The sequence below is a fragment of the Thunnus albacares genome, chromosome 19 (genome assembly GCF_914725855.1).
Source record: "Thunnus albacares chromosome 19, fThuAlb1.1, whole genome shotgun sequence".
NCBI classification, from domain to species: domain Eukaryota; kingdom Metazoa; phylum Chordata; class Actinopteri; order Scombriformes; family Scombridae; genus Thunnus; species Thunnus albacares.
Window position 1 is genome coordinate 12,268,237 of NC_058124.1, and position 12,846 is coordinate 12,281,082.

General features: G+C 39.5%; 1 protein-coding gene across 3 annotated transcripts in view; it reads left to right on the plus strand.

Annotated features, from left to right (window-relative positions):
- Positions 1-144, plus strand: part of LOC122969178 (chondroitin sulfate proteoglycan 5-like) — a 12,518-nt gene extending 12,374 nt beyond the window's left edge. For all 3 annotated transcript variants that reach the window (XM_044334738.1, XM_044334736.1, XM_044334737.1), the window contains exon 5: positions 1-144. This exon is cut by the window's left edge and continues 838 nt beyond it. The gene's annotated coding sequence lies outside the window, so the exon portion shown is untranslated.
- Positions 145-12,846: the final 12,702 nt, after the last annotated feature.

Here is a 12,846-nt window from a genome sequence, read left to right on the forward strand (position 1 = left end):
CTATATACATATATTACACACGCTGTGTCTTGGTTTTCAATGTGATTTATAATACTTTAATGTACTTGAGGTTCTTTTGTACTTTTTTGGGTATACATGGAGGATTATAGTTCACAGTTGTTGGAATAAATCTTTTTAATTTTATCCGGCTTGTCCCTGTGTGTTGCTATGAGCTCCTCTTTCCCTCCAGACTCTTTCTTTCTCTGCATGTCTGCGCTCATGAAGCTAACTACTGCCCAACCGCTCCCATGCTAATAATAACTGAATGCACGGCTGACCCTGCTTTTGTGCTACAGTGGGCTGCTCACAGATTACACCACACACACACACACACACACACACAATGGTGACTGTGTGCTCATTCAGCACCACGGACAGCTCTCCAAGATGAAGCTACCACAAGAGCTGAAATATTACATTAAAAAAATCCATCATTACTGTACTGTTGGAATTTCAAGCAAGCTTTTTTGCCTAAAGCTTCAGTGTGGCTGGGAAAACAGTGAAGAAGTTTCTGTCCCTTCTGTATATTAATAAGGAACAGATATGAATGTTGAAATATCTGTTCTGAGAATTCTTTTTGCATCTTTTTTTTTCTTTTTACTAGACAATATACGTTTTGTTGCACAAATTTAAACTCCACCTTTAATGTTTATCACTCACTCTTTACATTATGTCTAAACTTGTGGCCCACAATCATTTCTATTCAAACTCATAATATCACAAATTATCTGTAACATCTCTGAATTCAAAACATTTATCGTTTGTCATTCTGTTTTATTTCTCCATGTCCAATGCTAATCATTTGTATTTCTCATCTTTCCTGCATGTATGGATGGATTACTAAACGGGCCTGTTATTATTATCTCTTGTTGGAAAGTCACAGGGCTCAGTCAAAAGTAGAGATGTTCTGATAAAGTTTTTTTTAAGCCTGATCCTGTAATATTGGCTATCGGCTGATACAGCATCTGATCTGATATATATATATTTGTTTTTCCCCTACATAATATAGCTCCACAGTTAGGTTGCAGTAAGCCTACATCAAATTTAAAGCAACTGAAATAGCTCTGCTTTTCTTTGATGATTTTCTGTAATTTTTCAATAGTATGCTGTAGCATTTTGTATGATAATTGTGTGTGTCAGAGTGGTTCTGCTGTTGTAATGTCCAGCATGAACAACATACTGACACTCAGGACCAGTTAGAGTTATGATTAAGCCATCATGTCTGAGTCCAGAGGCCTGATTGTCTCATAATCTGTCCATGCCCGCATATATGTGTGTATCTGTCTTTCATTATTTTTACTTCTATGACTGTCCCTACATTGTTGCATCCTTCTCTACTTGCCGTATTTCCACATCAGGATGGAGTCACTATTGGCCTAGAAGTGCTCCTCCCCAAAGAGGCCAAGCGCCACTCAGAGACCAACCCGCCCCTTCAATATGATGTCTTCCTCTACAAGGTTGCCAACAATGGAGACTCTGCCTCTCCCAGCCAAGCCGCTCCCACTCGTACCTCCAACTGTCACTCTTCCTCCCATCACATACCCAAATCACCCAAAACAACCAAGACACCCAAGTCGCCGAAGGTAAAAAAATCACCCAAATCACCTAAACACATCCAAGATCATCCACACAGTCACCAGGAACCACTGTCCTGGAGGCACTCCTCACCTGGCCGTCACCCTTCACCCGGGCGCCACCCATCACCCACTCGTCACTCCGCACCTGGGTGCTATTCTGCCCCCACCTGTCATCCATCCTCCCACCACTCTCCCTCCCAGTACAAATGTCTGCCCACCTCCTCCTCCACTCCACCTCAGCTACGTAGGCCCCGAGGTCGGTCGCAGGCTCCAGGCTCAGAACACTCTGGGATGGAGAGAGGTTGGGTGTACCAGAGTGGACACATTCATCCATCCCCCTCCTCTCCTCATCTCACCCAACCTCCTCCATCGCCCTCAAGGGTGAAGTACAGCCCGGTCAGCACCCGATCCTTGCCACCGCTCTCTTGACCTGGCCTCCACCGAGCTCAGTATCCACACATGCAATCACACAAAGTTCTGTCATAATTCTAATCTATTCAGCGATTTGTCCATCATGGCTCTAACTCTTTTATTAGTGATTTATAGAATATCTACCCATCCATCCATCCGTCCATCCATCCATCAGTAATCCACCCTGCCTCCCCACACTTATACCCAGAGGACAAGTGGAGCACCTGGTCTTTGTCCATGGAGCCAGAAAACGAGAACTGGGACAACTCTGCATACACAATACTCCCTCAAACTCAGATATGGATGCACCAAAATGTAACTACAGCCAAATATTCACAGCTTCCTATAAATAACAACCTCACAAAGCTCAGGTCAATGCTCACATAAGCACAAAATGAACCACTACATGTGAACACACTCTCTTAGCATGGTGCCAACATCAGTGACTGCTGAGGATTTTGATCATGAAGGTTTTATAGAAGTTAACTACAGTAGCCTTAGTGTTATCAATGGTTTATAAATCTTTTGCTATCCAGTGTGTACATTTATTTCATGTTTTCACAGGCTTTTTGGTATGTTTTTCATGTTTCTAATCCTCAATAAATCAATAATATAACCAAACATGTGCAGTATTGTGTTCTGAAGATGGAGAACTGAGAGGAACAAAGCAAACAAAGCCCTAAAGAAACAAGGCTAAGGAAAGAATAGGAGTCAGAGGATTTAGATGTTGCTTAGCTGCATGTTAATGAAAGATGAGGAGCTCTGCTGCCCCCTTGTGGACAAAGCATGTGTTGCAACATGAAGGCAAGGCTTAAAATGATCACTTAAAGGACAAGAGCACAATTTTTCAAGTCTTTCTTAAAACAACAGTCAGGTGCCCAAATGAACATTACAATACGTTTTTCTAGCTGTAATCATTCCTCCTGCTCATACTGGCCATTATAAGATCCCCTCATAATGCACTTACAATGTAAGTAATGGAAGGCCAAAATCCACAAGCCTCCTTCTGTGCAAAAATGTATCTAAAAGTTTATCTGAAGCTAATATGAAGCTTCAGCCGTCCAAACTAGTTTAATCAGGTAGATATCTTTCAACGTTACCATCTCTTTAGTGCCAAAGTCCCTCTTTTTGTTACTATACTTCCACTGAAGCTCAACAGGGAAAAAAGGAGGGAATTTTATGCTAAAAAGACTGTAAATTTGGTAGATATCCACTTGATATGACTAACTCAGACTGCTGAAGCCTCATATAAGCTTCAGATCAACTTTTAAATGCATTTTTGCACAAAATGGCTGTGACACACTGTGGATTTTGGGCACCTATCACACATTTGAAGGGGATCTTTTAAAAGCCTCTATGAACAGGAGGAATGATTAAAATTGTGAACCTCTCCTTTAAGTAACATGTAAAAGGCGTGAATCACAGGAATAAAATCACATAGTAGTTTGAATAACTGCAGCCTTCTAAAATGTCCTATCTATGTGTCCTAAATTGGCAAATATCCAACTAATACTGGCAAAAAGAATTATTTGTAAGCTGACCTACTAGACAACTGAAACAGTTTCGAAGAAAAGTCTCCCACATCGTAAATTAACCCCATAATAGTTACTGAAACAGTCAATGTGCTAAGACAACATTAGTAGAAGCAACAGAAAGTATGTGCAATAAGCTACCACATGGTCACAAATGGTGGCTATAAAACAACTTATAAAACACCAAAATATGGAAATTAACAAGTGGATTCCTCAAATGGTAAGTATCAAAGTCAGTGATTATTTACAGTTATGACATTTAACCACACAATGAGGCAGGAGAGCAGCTGAAGCAACTGACCAATATGCATATTGGTTAATGATTGGTTCTGCCTAATTACCAATTAAGAAGGCCTGCAGCACATACCTTCACCAGGTGACTTTTAAATTTGTTGTGAATAGTTTCGGTTAGCAGGCTGAACTACAAAATGCAAAATCAAAAACTTTTCTATGCGAGTCCAAAAGTTTTGTTTGCAAATCCAAAAGTTTTGCTTGCTGTTGATCTGAATTTCATGGGCAGGGCCTACACTGAAAGATGTAAGACGCATCTCTATTGGCCAGTCTCGAAAGGAGTGACAGGTTGGCAACATCCACACATTTAGTAGTTCTTAGTAGTCTTAGTAATAGCAAGAATGTTCTGTGTGAACTGGTGCATGTAGATTGCTTTTGTTTAACGATCTGTGATGTTGTAATGGGTTATGAGCTAGTGACCAGCTAATTGAGCTAAGCTAACAGCTACAGGCTGACAAAACAATTTGTATTTTTAACTCAAAAGCAATCTGCATGCACCAGTTCAAATATAACATTCTTGCTATTACTAAGACAGAAGTTATGTGTAAACATACCTGCACATAAATATCTGTCTCTGCTCCTGCTCTGTCTTCTGCATGGACTTCAAAACTCCTTCTCTCATTTACTTACTGTGGATGTTGCCAAGCTGTCACTCTGTTCGAGACTGGCCAATAGGGACGTGTCTTACATCTTTCAGTGTAGGTCTCGCCCACGAAATTCAGCTGAACAGCAAGCAAAACTTTTGGATTCGCAAACAAAACTTTTCGATTTGCATTTTAATCACAAATTTATTTTACTTGCAATAAAACATTTTTTGATTGCAGTGTCGATAGTTTTACTCTCAAATTTATTTTTTGATTGCAAACCTATTCTGTTTGATTGCATAATAAAGACGCAAAAGTAACTCCATATTAAGTCTTTAGTTTGCATTGGTATTGAGGATTAAGGACCACACAATGTGGCCGAAATTAGAACACCAGGTACGTTTTTAAGCCGTTAAATGTGTCGTGCTGACCTGTTAATTAGCTGTTTAGCCTGCAAATTGATGGCAGCAGTGTGCTTTTCCCCAGTGGGTGTTTGTCTGGTTGCTCATTCAGCAAGCTAAGGTGTTTGTAAATTAGAAAACTTTAGCTAGAAAGCTAAAGGTTATTGTTCAAAGTCTGTGGCTCTTGGGTTGTGCAGTGATGTTCCTGCTTTATACAAACATGGTTTAAAATTAAACTATTTGATTGGCTGTATTTTTTTAGGCCCATCTACATAGGGGCACCATTGTGAAATACAAAAAATATACATTTCTCTCTTTTTGGTTCAGATTTTTCTCAAAGGAGATCGCAGGACATGTTATTTACTAAGCAGATATGTATTCTGCAGTAGGAAAAAATATGTAATTTCATTTCAGTTGAATTTTAAACATTACAGATAAAACACTCAACAAGACAGATTTTTTTTTCTTCATTCACTTCAAACATAGAATAGAGAGGACATGTTATTCCCTTTGAAATGCTGAAATTCTTATATTCTGCTGGTTTCCCGCTTCTGCACTTTTTCTTATGTTGTTACTGTATTATTTATAATGTGAGGGTAGAGATTCTATCTTTAGCGTTCAGGCTGTGAATCTGCTCTTCTCTCACAGCCAGCACTTTAGCTTCTTTAGGCAATTCAAATTAAACATCTGACATATTTCCCACAATGTGACCTCCAACACAGTGCCTATAACAGCTGTAGGTTGCATTGGCTCAGCTCTTCTGTTCTCTGACTTTTTCCAAGATGAAAAGCACTTTCTCATCCCAGATGGATCGGATGAAGGTGAAGTTATCCTTCCTGCTGTTCTCGTTCATCAGAAATGGGCTGTGTTGACATGAAAAGAGTAACTGACAACTTTGACAAGTCTTTCAGTGACACTCAAACACGTCTTATGAGCTCTCCTGCCCTGCTTCACTGTGTGTCCTCAATTTGTCCTCAGTTGTCAGAGGTTGGTTTTTTTTTTTTAAAGCTTTTGAAGCATTGAGAAATGCCCCAGCATTTCTTCCACAAGGACATGAAGGAGATAAATGGTCTTAATAAAATTTCATTTTAGTGTGACCCTGAAACTAATAGATTTCACTTATGAAATATATTTTTCTGTTCCAGTGTGATCACAGTGATCCATAAAAGAGCATATTAGCATTTTATTTAACATTTTACCTAGTCAAGTCAAAACACTTAAAACAGCTGCGGTAAAGAAATGGCATATCCCTGTGGGTCAAAAGATGACCTAGTTTTTCTTCAAATCCATCAACATTCATGTATAGAAAAAATAACCATGAATTTAACATGTTATGACTGGCTCAAGTGGCCAGAACAAAAAGGGAGACACCATGATAAAGAGGTAACAAAAGATACATTTGGAAATGGAAATCAGTGGTATCAGTAGTTTATGTGATGCATGAGTGGAGGATATGTGCATGAGTGTTGGAAGCAAAGTAAACAACTAAGGCAGCATAACTAAACCAAACCAGAACGAGTGCCTGAAGGGAGAAGCAGAAAGCAGCAGCAAGCAGTCAGAAGAGGGAGAGAGACTGCCACAGCTGCAGCCTGGACTTTAATAACCTGGCAACCCCATGAGCCATCAGGTGTTGCCAGTTGGCCTAACGAGCACCTGCAGAGACAAAGGAGACAGGTAAATCGCAAGGCCAAACAAAGACGATACCAGGGGTCATCACAAACAACATTTAAAACAATTGGTTCTTGAGGCTCACCACACGGCTGAGCTAGATGGTCATTGTTCCTCTGTTTGTCAGAATATACACACAATTAAGCATTTTGAAGCTATGGAAATCCTAAAAATTCTATTTAAAAACTCAACAATAAATCTAAATCTTATATAATAATAAAAATCTTCACAGACATACAGCACATTGCATCCATGACAAAGGAAGAACACAAAACTAGGCAAGCAAAGTAGAAGACTGTGAAGAAACTTGACAAATAACAAAAGGCTACAAAAGAAGGCACAAATGAGAGAGTTAAAATGAGTAAAATGCTGCTCTTACTGGCCTGATCTAATATCATTATAGAGGATTAGCTGAAACAGAGTAAAAGTACAGAAGATACTACATTCCTGCTGCAACTAGAAGGATTGTTGTCTGCTCTGAGAGCAGTCCAGACCTGAGATGAAAGTCCTGCATTCACTATTAATCCAGAAACATACTGAAGGATTTGACAGCCTGGAAACTCTGTTTCTACTATCTTAGCAGGGTGTACGTGCGGAGGTCAAACCAAAGGTGATTTCTCTGCATGATTTGATTAAAGTGTTGGCAGTTGACTAAGGAGTGACCCAACTTTTGTCACTAGGCAGAGGTCAGTTGTCACAGATTGCAGCCAGATGAAGCAGCGTTACAGTCTGCTTGAACAAAGACTACTTTAAAATAACTCCTCTGTGTGTCCTGCAGACAAGACAGATAAAATATTTAGAACAAGGATGAGATCATCCACAAAAAATACTGAGTGTTGACAAAAAACACATGGACACATTCAGCGTTTAATACCTTTAGATTTGTCGTTTTCTGTCATCGGATCTTTTCTATCTGCAAACACTGTGTTCCTCACAAAAACTAAATCAACATTGCATCTGCAGAAGCACTACCTTACATACAGTTCTTAAGAGCACATTTTTTCTACTCTTTACCCCTCTGAGATGTTACCTTGCACAACCTCCCCTCCAGTCTGCTGCCCCACTTCTCTATGCAGCTCCAGTATGAACCACAGAGCGTCAGCATTGCCCCACAGTCCAGCATGCACTGCTACTGTACTGTACATACAGATAAGACCCTCTGGCACTTTGAAGTCACTGATTTGCATCTTCATTAGCATTCACTCTGTGTCGACTGAAAGAATGTGTGCTGATCTAACACGATGCTGTGATAATTGATATTGTTATCATGTAGATATCTGGATGATATCTGATGATCTCAAGCACATTTAAAGCTTTGCAGGGGAAGAGATGAGAGGCAGGATAGTGCACAGGTGTGTGTATGTGTGTGTGCAGGATGGATACTATGTGATCTGTGCTGGGTGGATTACATGATATTTCTGCCTATTTTATGTGTGCGTGTGTGTGTGTGTTGTGTAGGAAAGTGTGTTTTGTGTGTAAGGATTAGAGTCTATTGCCTTTAGCAGCTTCATTACTGCCTCTTTAAGTAAGGCTGTTAAAGTATTTTTGCTGACCCAAAACGGATTTAATTCTCTCTCTCCTGCTCCCACTCTGCCCTCTCTTCTATCTGTAACACACACATACACACACACACACACACACACACACACACAGATGTAAGATGAAGGTTATTATAATTAGTAGAATACTCACACAGCATGCATGCTCACACAAAACTCAATTTGATTCGTAATCATGTTTGTCAGAGCCTCCATTCATTTGTTTGTTTACTTTCATCAGCAAAAAAAAAAGGTGACGAGAAACTGTCTGCCTAATCTAAAATACAGACTTCTGTAGAGTCTGTATAATTTGGTTATAGGGTTCATTTATTTGTTGTTCACCCACAATAGATACATTAATGGTATTTCTGTGAACATCGTTTTGAAGTATTACATTTTTTCATGTTTTTTTTTAACTCCCCACAATATTATGAGACCCCCCACTCACTGTCTTTCTCCCTCTCTCTTTGTGTTGTTGCTTTTGTGTCTGCTCCTCTCTCTGTGAGTCAGGCTAAATGGTTTTCTATTCAAGAGTGAAAAATGTCATCACTTTGTGTACGTGCGTGGGCGTGTGCAAGAGAAAGTGTGTGTTTTCTTTTGAGAAACCTACAACGTAAAACCCATATCACAAAAAAAAAAAAAAAAGATATGTTCTCATTCTTGCAATGCAGATAGTTTTGGTTTTATTTGTCTGGATCTGTTCGAATGTCCTGTTTTTATGCTTTGAGCAACACAAACAGAATTCTATTCACCTCTGTTGGATTGGGGTGATGACAGGAGTCTGGGCTGCACATATCTCTAAATTCAATAAATAAAATGTATCCTTAGATTCCCCTATATTTTGTATGTATTTCATGTTTTGTGTGGTTTAGATGAACTGACCTTTATAAGGATAAGTCTGCTGATACTCTGTATTTTTATTACTGTCAACAAATCCCACAAAAAGACCAAAACCCACAATTAATTGATCCCACTGACAACTGGTGCCTGCAGGCAGAGCCTGATCCATTCCTCTATGACATAGACTATAATTATTGTCCCAAAACACAGGCACTATTGTATATTTTTGAGTCCAAAAAATGCAGTGTTCTCTCCTCTTTGAGTAATGTTTGCTAAAAACTTCAATGCCCACCTGTTTCAGGAAATTACTTGACAATTAATAAAAAAAAAGAAATTATATATTTGTGAGCCATTTAAAAGATTTACATATTAAGTAGGAACAAACCCAGAGAAAAGGTGGGGAAGTTGGAAAGTATACAGACAGACTAAGCATTGTTTGTCTTTTCAATAACAGATGTTTAGAATAATTTCAACGTTATCCTTTAAAGAATAAGGCTGGTGATTTTCTATATTTTTCTTATTGTCAATAAATCTCACATACAGAGCCAAACCAACAGTGAACTCATCCTACTTACAAGTATTTTGTGTGTATCCAAAGCCTGATATACTATATTTCTCTGTGCTGTAGACCTCAGTTTCTAAACAAACTACTATGACCATAATCTTCATGAAGAAGGAATAGTGCAATGGTGCAGCTCATTTTTTTGCCTTTTTCCTTTATTAGATAGTCAGTCTAGTCAGACGGGAAACATGGGGCGAGAGAAGGATATGACATGTGACAAAGGTCCCCTGGACGGGAATCGAACCCTGGACATTGTGGTTATGTTGTATGCGCCTTTAAGGCAGACGCACACCCTCCCACAGCCCCAAAGCATTATATCAGAGATTAACCTGCTCCTGCAGTGTCAAAAGTCAGACAGGAAGAGAAGTTAACCTCTTCCCTCTGTCTTCCTCCCTCTTATTCTCTGCTGCTCCTCCTCCTTCTCTCTTCTGTCATTTTATTTTTCCACCTGCGGTAACATCCCTCTCTCTCTCTCTCTCTTACCCCCCTCCTTCCCGCCTTCTCCCTTGGCTTCCATATTGATTTACTTGATATCCCGCAGTCACATTCTTGTGGCGAAGGTTTCCGGCTGTAAACCATTGACATTTACCTCCCAGTCACAACACGGCTCATTTAAACGCCACAAAATACTGCAAGGTTTTATAGTACATGCCGATGCTGTGAAAGTTAAAGGGTAATTGCAGACATTTGGACATATAATGGTGTAATGAGCCACTGTAAGATAAATGTGATTCAAAGAGTGTTTTAAGTAAACATCTACACACGACTATGAATGTGTTGGTCAGTATTTGTCCCCAAACTTTCCCTATTCTCATGCCAACTCTACTTTCCCATTCCTCTGTTGGTCCTTGTTACCACAGCGATGTCTCATAGATCCTAGAGTGAATAAAGACAGAAAGCATGTGTGAAAGACAGTCAATGAAAGGTAATGAGAAACATCGCTTTTGTAAGGTCACGTAAGTAGAGACAAAGTACACACACACACACACACACACACATGTGCTATATCTGAGGACAGGATAGGAACACCTGCGGAGAGGAAGGTGGGGATCCAAAGGCTGCAACCTGCTCTCACCCAGTGGTGCTGGAAGGAAGGAACCCAAATTTAACAAACGTGGGTGGGAGGCATCACACACGCAGAGACACACAAACACACAAACACTCATGAGGCTCAGGTGTGTACGATTGGGAAAGGCTCGGCACAGCGGGAGAGAGGCTTAAGGGGATATGTGGTGATACTCTGTCATGTGAAATTACTAGCAGGGATCTTCTCTCTTTCCCCATTCAGTCCTGAAAATGCCGTTTTTATTGGATTAAATTAGGAATATTCGTAATAAAGCTGTCAGTGCTTGAATAAAAGTATGAGCATAATTTAAGGATTTGAGTCACTGATTCAGCTTTTTCTTCTGAAAAATGTGCCATGACAGAAACAAAACATTATGCAACACATGAGAGCATCACTCAGTGATTCTATTATAAACTTTAAATGTCGCTCAGACTCCTCTATTTGCAGACTGTGATTATATTCAGTCCAATGAAAACAACTTCAACTTGTTCTCTTTCTGGTGAAAAGATTAATTCATTTTATTCCTGGTGTTAATTGACTCAAGAGCTTATATAAACATTTTATGATATCATTGCCGACTGATACAAGTCAGCGTGAAATTGAATTAACATCCTCTCATTTCCCTCCTCTCTCCTGTGCAGCCACTCGCTCCTGTCACCGCAGACTTACGACTGGCTGTCTGACTGAGGGAGTTAATGTGTTCAAGAGCCAGCTGTCCCTCAAATAACACACTCAATAATTCATATTGCTAGGAACACACACAAACACATGCTGATCTGTGTGCGTGTGTGTGTGTGCGCGTGTGTGTGTGTTGAGATGGAGTCAGTGCAACACTTTTTGTGTAAACTCTGCAGAGAAGTAGCAACTTAAGTGCTGACTAGTCTTGGACAGAGAATCTTTGCTTGCTAAGGAGACATTAAAAAAATGTGTTTGTGTGTGTGTGTGAGAGAGAGAGAGAGAGAGAGACAGAGAGAGACAGCAGGTGTGTGTGGAAAGCAATAAGAGAGAGGCTGTGTCCTCTTTACTAATGGAAATCAGATCGCTCATGTGTTGAGCCAGCAGAAGCAGAGCAGTAGATTCATCATGTCAGTCTGGGGTCACGATCGCATGCTGACCGTCACCCAGACACTCCCAAAATCTCTCCCAAAACATTTAGATTCTGCCAAAACTTGCCCGGCCTTTAATTAACAAATACAAATGCATTTTGGGATGAGATTTCAAGACAGTTTGACAGACAAGGGAATGCATGGGTGGGGTTGATGGGAGCGCTTAAATATCTATATTTGCAAACTTGTGTGTGTTTTCCACTGAGTGGTGACTTCTGTGAACTGCTGCACACAGGCTTGTTTGGGCTTGTTTGGACTTAAAATTGTTTCTTGCTCCCACTGCTCAAATCTTGAGTCTGAAGTCTCATCAAAGTAAGTCTTTTGTCACGACACAAATCCTTGAGGACTGCAAGTCCTAGTCAAGTTAAAAGTCTTCAGGTCTCTGGATGGTGAACCTTAAATGACATAGCATTTGACCATTTTCCTTTTAAAGCTGCATTAACAGATGTTACATAGCTGAGACAAAGTCATTTCAATGTAGGCTCAATAATAAAATGTTCAACGTTTTGTTTTTTTCTTGTTCCGGGATTTTGCCAGATCTGTTTTTGCTTTCATCCCATGTCAAGTCAAGTCTAAGCAGCTCAGTTACAGTGAGGTTAAGTGCAAGACTACTCTCCTTATTTTTGTGACTTAAGGCCTTAAAAACATGGTTTCAGTTAGTGTTAATTGAAACCAACGACTTAATGAACAATTATCAACTATATAATAATCAGCAAAAACTTATGTATTAAGCTTTACCACTTAAAAAACTTAGCTGATCTACCTCATTAGGACTGTGTTTTATCATAGCAACATAAGTAGACAACTTCACAACTGTTGTTACATTTTGATTCAAATATTACTAAATCCTGTTTGGTGCATAGAAATGTATGTCATCACTATTCTCCAGTTGTACCCCACCTACTACTTCTTGTGTGAAATAATCAAAACATTTCAAACTTTGGCAGGAAATTGCCTTCATGTAGGATTTAAACAGTAATTGCAAAAATAGGTTTTCGGGGCCTTTTAAGTTGTCTCACATCTCTCCTGTGAACAACGTGCACAGGTGCAGAAATGAAAGTGAAATGCAGGTAAACTTTTTGGCCATATGACCCTGATGTTTGAAAACACTGTAGTGATCCCTTTACATACATTATCACATTGTAGAGATACTCTACTTGAGTGCATCCATATTTTCAGATTTTTTTTTCTTTAATAAGCTCATTATGTCATTGGATTAACAATTAGTTAACCTACTGATCACATGCAAACACACATAGTTAGTTAACAG